Here is an 11356-nt window from a genome sequence, read left to right on the forward strand (position 1 = left end):
ATTAACTTTTGTGTATGGTGTAACTTGGTGATCGAGTTTCATTTTTTTGCACGTAGCTGTCCAGATCTCCCAACACCATTTGTTGAAGAGGCTTTTTTTGCTCCATTTTATGCTCCTGCCTCCTTTGTCAAATATTAATTGACCTTAAAGACTTGGGTTTATTTCTCAGCTCTCTGTTCTGTGCCATTGGTCTATGTGCCTGTTTTTATGCCAGCACCAGGCTGTTTTGATTACAGTGGCCTTGTAACACAGTTTGATATCAGGTATTGTGATCCCTTTTGCTCTGTTCTTCTTTCTCAAAATTGTTGCAGCTCTTCAGGATCATTTATGGTTCCATATAAATTTCTGAAATGTTCGTTCTATATCTGTGAAATATGTCATGGGTACTTTAATAGGGATTGCATTGAATCTATAAATTGCTTTGGGTAGTATGGCCATTTTGATGATGTTAATTCTTCCAATCCATGAACATGGTACATGCTTCCATTTGTTTGTGTCTTCCTTAATTTCTTTCTTCAGTGTTGTGTAGTTTTCTGAGTACAGGTCTTTTACCTCCTTGGTTAGGTTTATTCCTAGGTACTTTATTTTTCCTGTTGCTATATCAAATGGGATTTTTTTCCTGATTTCTGTTTCTGATGTTTCATTGTTGGTATCCAGGAATGCCTTTGATTTCTGAGTACTGACTTTGTATCCAGCTGTTTTGCCAAATTCATTTATTAAGTCAAGTAGTTTTTTGGTGGAGTCTATAGGATTTTCCATGTGCACTATCATGTCATCTGCAAACAGTGACAGTTTCATTTCCTCCTTTCCAATTTGGATGCCTTTTATTTCTTTTTCTTGTCTGATTGCTGCGGCTAGGACTTCCAATACTATGTTGAATAGGAGTGGTGAGGGAGGGCATCCTTGTCTTGTTCCTGATCTTAGTGGGAAAGCTCTAAGTTTTTGTCCATTGAGTATGATGTTGGCTGTAGGTCTCTCATATATGACCTTTATTATGTTGAGCAATGCTCCCTCTATTCCCATTTTGCTGAGTGTTTTTATCATAAATGGGTGCTGTACCTTATCATATGCTTTTTCCGCATCTATTGATATGATCATGTGATTTTTGTCTTTGCTGTTGTTGATGTGATGTATTATGTTTAATGACTTGTGAATATTGTAACTATCCTTGCTTCCCTGGGATGAATCCCACTTGGTCATGGTGTATGATCTTTTTAATGTATTGCTGGATGCAGTGTGCCAATATTTTGTTGAGGATTTTAGCATCTATGTTCATCAGTGATATTGGCCTGAAGTTTTCTTTCTTTGTTATATCTTTATCTATGGGGATTTTTGGGGATTAGGATGATGTTGGTTTCATAAAATGAGTTTGGGAGTCTTCCATCTGCTTAAATTTTTTGAAGTAATTTGTGGAGGATGGGGGTTAGCTCACCCTTAAATGCTCTGTAGAATTCTCCTGTGAAACCATCTGATCCAGGGCTTTTGTGTGTTGGAAGCTTTTTGATTACTGTTTCAATTTCATCAGGTGTTATTAGTCCATTCAGGCTTTCTGCTTCTTCTTCATTGAGTTTTGGAAGATTATATTTTTCTAGAATTTTGTCCATTTCGTCTAGGTTTTCAAATATCTTTGCATACAGTTCTTCGTAGTAATTTCTGTGGTATCAGTTGTAGTCTCTCCTCTTTATTTCTGATTGTGTTTATTTGGGTCCTCTCTCTTTTTGTCTTGATAAGCCTGCTTAAGGGATTGTCAATTTTGTTTATCTTTTCAAAGAACCAGCTCCTGCATTCACTGATCCTTAGAATTGTGCTTTTAGTCTCTATGTCATTTAATTCTGCTCTGATCTTGGTTATTTCCTTCCATGTACTTTCTCTGGGCTGTCTTTGTTGTTGTTCCTCGAGTTCTTGTAGGTGTACAGTTAGGTTGTTTATTTGAGATGTTTCTATCCTTTTTCGGTAGGCCTGTATTGCTATGAACTTCCCTCTCAGGACTGCCTTTGCTGTGTCCCATAGCTTTTGGATTGTTGTGAGTTCATTTTCGTTTGTTTCCAGAAACTTTTTGATTTCTTCCCAAATCTCATTTTTCACCCATTCTTTGTTTAATAGCATGCTATTCAGTCTCCATGATTTTGAGTGTTTTGGGTTTTTTCCGTTCGGGTTGGTTTCTAGTTTCAGTCCCTTGTGGTCAGAGAAAATGCTTGATATGATTTCAATTTTCTTGAATTTGTTGAGGCTTGCTTTGTGTCCTATCATGTGGTCTATCTTTGAAAAATTTCCATGTACACTTGAAAAGAATGTGTATTTTGCTTCTTTGGGATGAAAAGCTCTATATATATTAGTTAACTCCATTTCCTCTAGAGTATTGTTAAGTGACACAATATCCTTGTTGATATTTTGTTTGGAAGACCTGTCCATTTTTGACAGTGGGGTGTTAACGTCCCCTACTATAATTGTTTTGCTGTCAATATCTTTCTTGAAATCCTCCAAGATTTTCTTTATGTATTTGGGTGCTCCTATGTTGGGTGCATATATATTTACAATGTTTATGTCTTCTTGGTGGATTCTTCCTTTGAATATTATGAAGAGACCATCTGGGTCTCTCTTTATGGCCCTTTTTTTGAAGTCTATTTTGTCTGATATGAGTATTGCTGCCCTTGCTTTTTTTCCCTGTCCATTTGCTTGGAAAATTTGTTTCCAGCCTTTCACTTTCAGTCTGTGTAGGTCTTTTGTCCTGAGGTGGGTCTCTTGTAGGCAGCATATGTGTGGGTCATGTTTCCTTATCCATTCAGCTATTCTATGTGTTTTGATTGGTCATTTAATCCATTTACACTTAAGGTTATTATTGATAGGTACTTATTCATTGCCGATTTTTTGTACCTGTGTTATTCTCTCTCTTTCCTTCCTTTCCTTACAGCAGCCCCTTTAGCATCTCTTGAAGAGCTGGTTTGGTGATGGTATATTCTTTTAGACTTGTTTTGTCTGGGAAACTCCTTATTTGGCCTTCTATCTTGATTGAGAGCCTTGCTGGGTAAAATAGCCTTGGTTGCAGGCCTCTGGTTCTCATTACTTAGAATATTTTTTGCCATTCTCTTCTGGCTTGGAGTGTTACCATTGAGAAATCAGTTGCTAACCTTATTGGGGCCCCCTTGTATGTTACTTCCTGTTTCTCCCTTGCTGTCTTTAAGATTCTCTCTTTGTCTTGGAACTTTGCCATTTTAATTATGATGTGTCTTGCAGTGGGCCTCTTTGGGTTCCTCTTGTTTGGGACTCTCTGTGATTCCTGGATGTGTGTTACTTTTTCTCTCCTCAAATTAGGGAAATTTTCCATCATGACTTTTTCAAAGAGGTTTTCTATCCCTTGCTCTTCTTCTTCTCCTTCTGGTATCCCTATTATATAGATATTATTACGTTTCATGTTGTCCTGCATTTCCCTTAATCCCTCTTCATTCTTTCTGAGCCTCTTTTCCTTTTCTTGTTAATTCTGGGTGTTTTTTTTGTACCTTGTACTCCAGTTCGCTGATCCGGTCCTCTGCTTCATCAAGCTTGCTTTTGATTCCTTCTACTGTGTTCTTCACGTCAGAAATTGTATTCTTCATTTCCTCTTAGCCCTTGTTGATATTTTCTATGTCCTTTTTCATGTTAATATTGTTTGCAGTGAGTTCATTGTAGTTTCCCTGTAGTTTTTGGTAATTCTGTGTGAGCTCATGAAGCTTCTTTATAACCAATTCTTTGAACTCATTATCTGATAGTTGACTTGCCTGTTTTTCATTTAGCATTGTTTCTGAGACTTCCCCCTTTCCTTTCATTTGGGGATTGTTTCTTTGTCTTCCCATTGTTTGTGAGACTCTTCCAGTTAGCCTTTTCTTCTTAAGTTGCTCTGTTCTGACCCCTTGGGTGTTTGGTGTAAACTTCTGTGATAGGATACCTGTGAGATTTAGTGGTACAGTCTCCTTGATCTCCCGATCTGACTGATCTAGGGCTGTGATTTATGTTGGCTCTGTGTATGTCTTTGGTTTTTGGTTCTTTTGGAGTCTTTCTTTGGTGGGTCTTTCCCACCAGCTGGTTATCTGAGGGTCAGTGTGTCCCCCGTCTCTTGTTTTCTGTTGTGCAGGTGTGGGCAGTTTGTGTTGGAGCTTGTTCTTCCATGTGTACAAGGTTTTGAGGCTTTTCTCTTGCTCTTGTTCAATTGTTTGTTCTTAGTAATTTCTTCACTATTTGCATTTTCAGATAGGTCCTGGGTTGAGTTAGTGTGACTTCCACTCACTCCTTCACCTTCTTCTTTTGTTATCTGTTTGTGTTTCCTTTGTTGGTGGGTTTTCTCTTCCAGGAGGTATCCTAGTTTTCCCGGCTTCTACCCCCTCTTTTTTGAGGTAGGCCTCCTCTGGGATATGAATGTGGGTGCAGAGCCTTCTTTGATTCACACTCTCCCTGGTGCCTGTGGTCTCAGTTCCCTCTGAGATGAGGTGTGGACACTCCTCGGTTGATGTGCACACTCTCCGGTCGATGTGCACAGTCCCCGGGGTTGTGCACACTCCCTGGTTGCTGGGCACACTCCCCCAGTTGGTGCCTGTGGTTTTAGCTCCTTCTGAGATGGGGTGTGGACGTTCCCTGGTCGATGCGCACAGACCCTGGGGTTCACAATCTCGTTTTTAAAGACAGCAAATCTCAGGACGAGTTCTATCACCCATACAAATGTTTCTTAGATAAACATGTTTAGCAAACGGGTACGTAAAAACCATTATACAACTCATTCTGTGAGGTCCACAGAGAATTAGCTCTCTGTTCTTCATGTGATCTGTGAACACCTTGAATGGAAAGTTCACTGGAAACAAATATAGCCACAGTTCCAAGATGTCATTTAGTTTACCTGATAATTGGCAGCAGACCACAATTAGCCTTTAAAATTGAGACTGGAATCATATCCCAGCTGCCATCTTGAGGGTTTGCTGGTTCATGTAAGGTAAGGGCATACCTAAAGTAATTCACTCAATCTACATGTCTCAAATGTCACTCGTTTAACTAATTTAGCCATTTTTAACATTTTTTACACTAATAATCTAGCCAATAGTTTCATCAACACAAATTAATTTGGGTACTCAATGTGTATATTACCAAAGTGCCTAGCTTAGATTGTAGATGAAGACAGCTGTAGCCTCTGGATAGCTGTGGCCTTTCTGATTAAGTGCTAGCTGACCTCCCTTTGAGTGTAAATTCCTGATTAGAACAAGTGACATCCCTGAGGGTGTAAATGAAAGTTAACACACATACCCATTTACATCATTGTGTCTATGCCAAAGTATGTTTAGGTAAATTATAGACTTTATAGCACAGGGTTTTAAGATATATATAGTTTTAATATAATTTAAGTTTGTTCCAAATAGTATTAAAGCTCAGGAAGAACTTCAGAAGAATGGAGTTTTGGACCCTTCCCTGGAATGATTTATATTAAAACACTCCTAATGACAACTCTACTAAGAAAAGGAAAAATGTTATTTTAAATTTATTTAGCTATCAATCTATTTGTTTTTAAGTTCAAGCTGGCCGGACTAAGAGAAAGGCAGACTTTCCCTAAGGGTAAAAACTTCTGTTTTATAGAATAAGTTAGCCTATTTGACACTAAAAATCTGTAGGGCATAGCCTGGAAACTTAAGAGGGAGGCCAATAAAGAATTAAATTACTCTGCATTAAAAAGTCATTAGGAGGCTCCAAGCTTGAGTGGGAGTCATAGGCAGAGAGGGAGAGATGGAGAAGACAAGTTATGACTGAAAGAAGGTACTTGGGGAAATGGAAGCAAATGAAGTCTGGAGGGAAGAAGGACCCACAAAAATTATCTGCAGCAGAGATGACCTCTCTAACTCTTAGCACAGTGATGTCTAACATTCAATTTTATGTGGTTGCCAATTCTAACCTCTCTGTATGTAATTCAATTCTGTTAGCCTAAGCCTTCAATAAGTGTCTGTTACCCAAAACAGTGGTGGTTAGTGATCCTTTGAGAACATGAAAAGAGGAGGGGTAGACATGGATTAAGGAAGTTCAGAGAGAGGACAGCATCCCAGGCACTGACCAGTGAATATTGATCTCTCACTGAAGTCAATTGGCCAATTGAGAACTCAGAAAGAGCATACATGTAGAGTGGGAGGTGACCACGAACTTGTACAGTACTACTGGGAATCCTCTAAAATATACAATCTTGTAAAACTCCCTACAGTACATGCAGCATAGGTTGGTGCTATTGTACTTCAGATATTAAAGGGAAGGATAGCCCCAGGAGAGTGGAAGACATCTAGACCTAGTAGTTGATATTAAGTAAAAGCAGATCCAAATCTAGGATGCATCTCTTGACATTAATTTGATCCATTTGTTACATTTTGTCTTAAATAACTAAACAAGTTGAACTTACAGTAGCATGAGAAAAGTTTCATCCAATATTGACTGTTCCCAATGCAGGGAGTTTATTCAAGGAATTTGTGTTTATTTAATTGAGAAAATGAATTTTTTTTATATTGGAAATTTGTTAAGGAGGCAATATTCTTTCTATGATTAAAATATGTTCTTATTCAAAATTTGTTTGATGCCAGAGTGGTGTGGTGTTTAAAACAAGATCATATCATATATCATAGCTACTATGCCTCAGGCCCTACCCAGTACCGTGGGTCTGGCTTGGAAATAAGTGTTGAAGACACACAGAGAAAAAGACATTTACTGCCATATTCAAGCTTCTGTTAGCAGAAAGACAAATGCTGTTGCATTTAATGAAATCTGCTACTCTTTTTTTCAACCTAAGCAGTCTTCTAAAACTTAATATGATGACTTTGAGTTCATAAAATATACATTCCTCTGAATATATCCTAATGAGCTTCTTTGGGATATGGATATTCTAGGAAGGCTCAACCCTAGAATCTGATTCTGAGGAAGATATATTCGCCTTTGAGACTAAAGTTCATTCACAAACAAACAATTTCTGTGCATCTCCTCTGCACCCCATCCAAGATATTAAAGCAGTTCTCTAGGTCACTGATAATTTTGGGCATTCCATTTACCTTATTTGGGTGTTAACATGTCTAAAAACATTAGGCTGTGCTTGTTTGTTGTTTGGAATATCTGATTGTCTTTATCATAGAAGTATATTTCCAGTTTGTTCCTATGTATTCAGTATCCAGACAACATTAAAAAGGAGGCTTATTTGGCTTTCTGAGATGTAGTATAGTCCAGAGAATGCCAGGACAGTTACTTTTGTGGTGTTGGGGTACACTGAATGGGGTAGGTATTAGTTACAATCTGTAGGAAGATTTAACATAGTAAGTCTGAGAATTTAAAGTTGTGACTTTTCAGAGAGAAATGGGCAGGCTGAGAATGATTAGAGAAAGAAAAGGGGTATTTGTGATAGGATATATAAGCAGGTGTGTTGCTGCAGAAGGTGCAAGTGAAGAAGATGCAAAGTAGATAATTTGTGTTCTGACCTCCCACCTACAATTTGGTGTCTAGACCATTCTCTGATGTCCCTTTTCTTTCCACACCATCATATAAATAATGGTTCATGAATCAGATTTTAAATCCAAGACCCACTATTACTTACCATGAATCCTTGTGAAAAACATGTTACCTCTTTTACCCTCAGTTTCTTCATCAGTAAAATCAGTATAATCATGGTAAGTGAAGATTTTGGTCAGATCACTCACTATATTTCACTGAATATAAGATATGATTGATTATAAGACAGAATTATTTTATTGCAACTAAGAAAAGGAAAAAAACCTCTGTCAATTGAACTGATGTTGGAGATGTTAAAATGTGAAATCTTGGAATCAACAAGATAGAAATATTTAATGTTAATGAGTCTTGCAAAACATAAAGTACCATATAGATATTTATTATTTATTTATTGAAATGTACAATGACATGAACTTGATGGATACACACAAATGATTAACTTTCATCAAACTTTGGCTCATGAGAATGTGGAGCTATCCCTTGACAGTTGAGAAGGTAGCAACTTTATGTAATATTACATTAAGGTTTGCATCATAAAGGTGGAAATAAATTCAAAAGATAAACATATTCTTACAAAGATGCAACATTATATGCCACCAGTGAACATTACATATATGTTAGAACATAAATATCTAAGATCTGTTACATATAAGATCATGCTACTCAGCTCTCCCCCAGAGAAAATGCAAGAGGTCAGATTCAAAGCACCAGGTTTTGTTACACTCACTGTAAAAGTTGCAATGAATTGGGCACTTCTTAGTAATCCATAGCAGGTCCAAAGGACGGGAAGTCAGTGAATAAAAGGGAGAATCAAAAGGGAGGAGTTTGAAAACTAGGCAGGGAACATTCTTGAGTAGGGAATGCTTATGGGCTGAATTGTGTGTGTGCCCAACTGCCACTGCGTCAATTCATTATTGAAGTATTAACTCTCAGTACCTCAGATTGTGACTGTATTTGGAGATAGCACCTTTAGAATGTAAGTAAGATATAGAGAGGTCACCCTGGCTGGGTGGCACAGTTGGTTGGAGTATCATCCCATACAACAAAAAAGGTTGTGGGTTCAATCACAGTCAGGGCATGTACAGGAGGCAACTGATTGATGTTTCTCTCTCATCTCCCTCTCTCTCTCCCCTTCCCTCCCCACCTTCCTCTCTCTCTAAAATCAATAAACATATCTTTGGGGGAGGATTTTAAAATAAGATAAATTGAGATCATATAGTTGGGTCCTAATCCAATATGATGGGTGTTGTTATAAGAAGAGAAGATTAGGACATAGATACACACACAGGGGAGAAATAGCCACCTATAAGCCAAGGAGAGGGGCCTCAGAAGAAAACAACACTTTGATTTTGGACCATTAACCTCCAGAATTATGAGAAAATAAAATTCTATTGTTTAAGCCATTCAGTGTATAGTACTTTGTGAAGGCAACACTTGCACACTAATATAAGGTCATTGTGTGATACTTCAAAGCATTTAATTTTAATTGCCTTCAGGTAATCATATAAATATTAAGTTTGTGTCAAATAAATCTTCAGGGCATTAGAATTCCAGCCAGATGGAGGCATGAATAGATACACTTTGCCTCCTCACACAACCAAAAGAAGAACAGCAAATTTAAAAACAAAACTAACCAGAACTGCTAGAAAATAGAACTGTGTGGAAGTCCAACAACCAAGGAGTTAAAGAAGAAACATTCATTCAGACCAGTAGGAGGGGTGGAGACGGGCAGCCAGGGTGGAAAGGACTCACAGCAAGGCAATGGCTGGAGGACCAGGGCACGCAAGTGGCAGCTAGCAGAGTGGGTGCTCCCACATTTGCATGCAGATAAACTGGGAGAAACCAATGGGGAGCAAGACAGATCATGCAACCCAGGGTTTCAGTGCAGGGAAATAAAGCCTCAAAACCTTTGACTGAAAAAACCTTTGGGGGGGTGTGGCAGCAGGAGAAACTCCCAGTCTCACAGGAGAGTTCATTGGAGAGACCCATAGGGTCCTAAAATGTACATAAACCCACCCACGTGGGAATCAGCACCAGAAGGGCCCAATTTGCTTGTGGGTAGTGGAGGAAGTGACTGAAAGCCAGCTGAGAGCTGAGCAAGTGGCATCTCTTGGACCACTCCCCCACAGACAGTGCCATGACATGGCAATGTGGGTTGCCCCGCCCTGGCAAATATCTAAGGCTATGCCCCTTGCTACAAAACAGGTGTGCCAAGACAAAAAAAAAATTGGCCCAAATAAAAGAATAGATCAAAGCTGCAGAAAAAGTACAACTAAGTGATGAAGAGATAGAGATAGTCAACCTATCACATGCACATTTCAAAACACTGGTAGTCAGAATGCTCACAGAGCTGGTTGAGTATGGGAGCAAAATAGAGGAAATAGTGAAGGCTATGAAAAGTGAAATCAAGGAAAATGTACAGGGAGCCAACAGTGACGGGAAGGAAACCAAGACTCAAATCAATGGTTTGGGCCAGAAGCAAGAAATAAACATTCAACCACAAGAGAATGAAGAAACAAGAATTCAAAAACATGAGGAGAGGCTTAGGAACCTCTGGGACAACTTTAAACATTCCAACATCAGAATCTTATGGGTGCCAGAAGGAGAAGAGGAACAGCAAGAAATATGAAAACTTATTTGGAAAAATAATACAGGAGAACTTCCCCAATCTGGCAAAGGAAATAGACTTCTAGGAATTTGAGGAAGCTCAGAGAGTCCCAAAGAAGTTGGATCCAAGGAAGCACACACCAAGGCACATCATAATTACATTACCCATTATTAAAGATAAGGAGAGAATCTTAAAAGTAGCAAGAGAAAAGGAGACAGTTACCTATAAAGGAGTTCTCATAAGAATCTCAGCTGATTTCTCAAAAGAAACCTTGCAGGCAAGGAGCTGGAAAGAAGTATTTCAAGTCATGAAAGGCAAGGATCTACATCCAAGATTACTCTATCCAGCAAAGCTATCATTTAGAATGGAAGGGAAGATAAAGTGCTTCCCAGATAAGGTCAAGTTAGAGGAGTTCATCATCACTAAGCCCTCATTATATGAAATGTTGAAGGGACTTATCTAAGAAAAAGAAGATAAAAAATATAAACAGTAAAATGATAACAAACTCATACCTATTAGCAACTGAACCTAAAAAACACAAAAACAAAAACAAACTAAGCAAACAACTAGAACAGGAAGAGAGTTAAAGAAATGGAGATCACATGGAGGGTTATCAGCTGGGAGGGGGAGGCAGGGATGTGGGAAAACGTACAGGGAATAAGTAACACAAATGGTAGGTACAAAATAGGGGGAGGTTAAGAATAGTATGGAAAATGGAAAAGCCAAAGAACTTGTATGTATGACCCATGGGCATGAACTTAGGTGAGGGAATGATGAGGGGGTACAGGGCAGAGGGAATAAAGGGGAGGAAAACATGGGACAACTGTAATAGCATAATCAATAAAATGTATTTCAAAAAAGCTTCAGAGAATTATCATGTGGATAAACTGCTGGCATAGTCCCAAACTGGCTTTTTAATCCTCAAATACTAAATAAATACCGAAAGAGATATTTCCCTCTACCCTTAATCATGGGTAAGATTGATAAGAAAAATATGCCTCTATGGCATTTAACCTCTTATGTCCATGGCTGTCTGTTCAAGTATATTTCATGAAATATAGAGTAGTTAGCAAAGTTACCTGATGAGGTGTTTGATAGTTAAGTTCCAGTTGACATTTGCGGGCTAACTTCAGTCTACAGCATTGGCTTGCTCTCATACTTAAAAAGGTATCCTTTAATAACACCTATCCAACCTTTTTTGGAGGAGATGGTCTGTATGGTCTTTTAAATTTCAGGTTTCTGTCAATTTAATCGAGGATT

Source organism: Desmodus rotundus, chromosome 6 (assembly GCF_022682495.2).
Source record: "Desmodus rotundus isolate HL8 chromosome 6, HLdesRot8A.1, whole genome shotgun sequence".
NCBI classification, from domain to species: domain Eukaryota; kingdom Metazoa; phylum Chordata; class Mammalia; order Chiroptera; family Phyllostomidae; genus Desmodus; species Desmodus rotundus.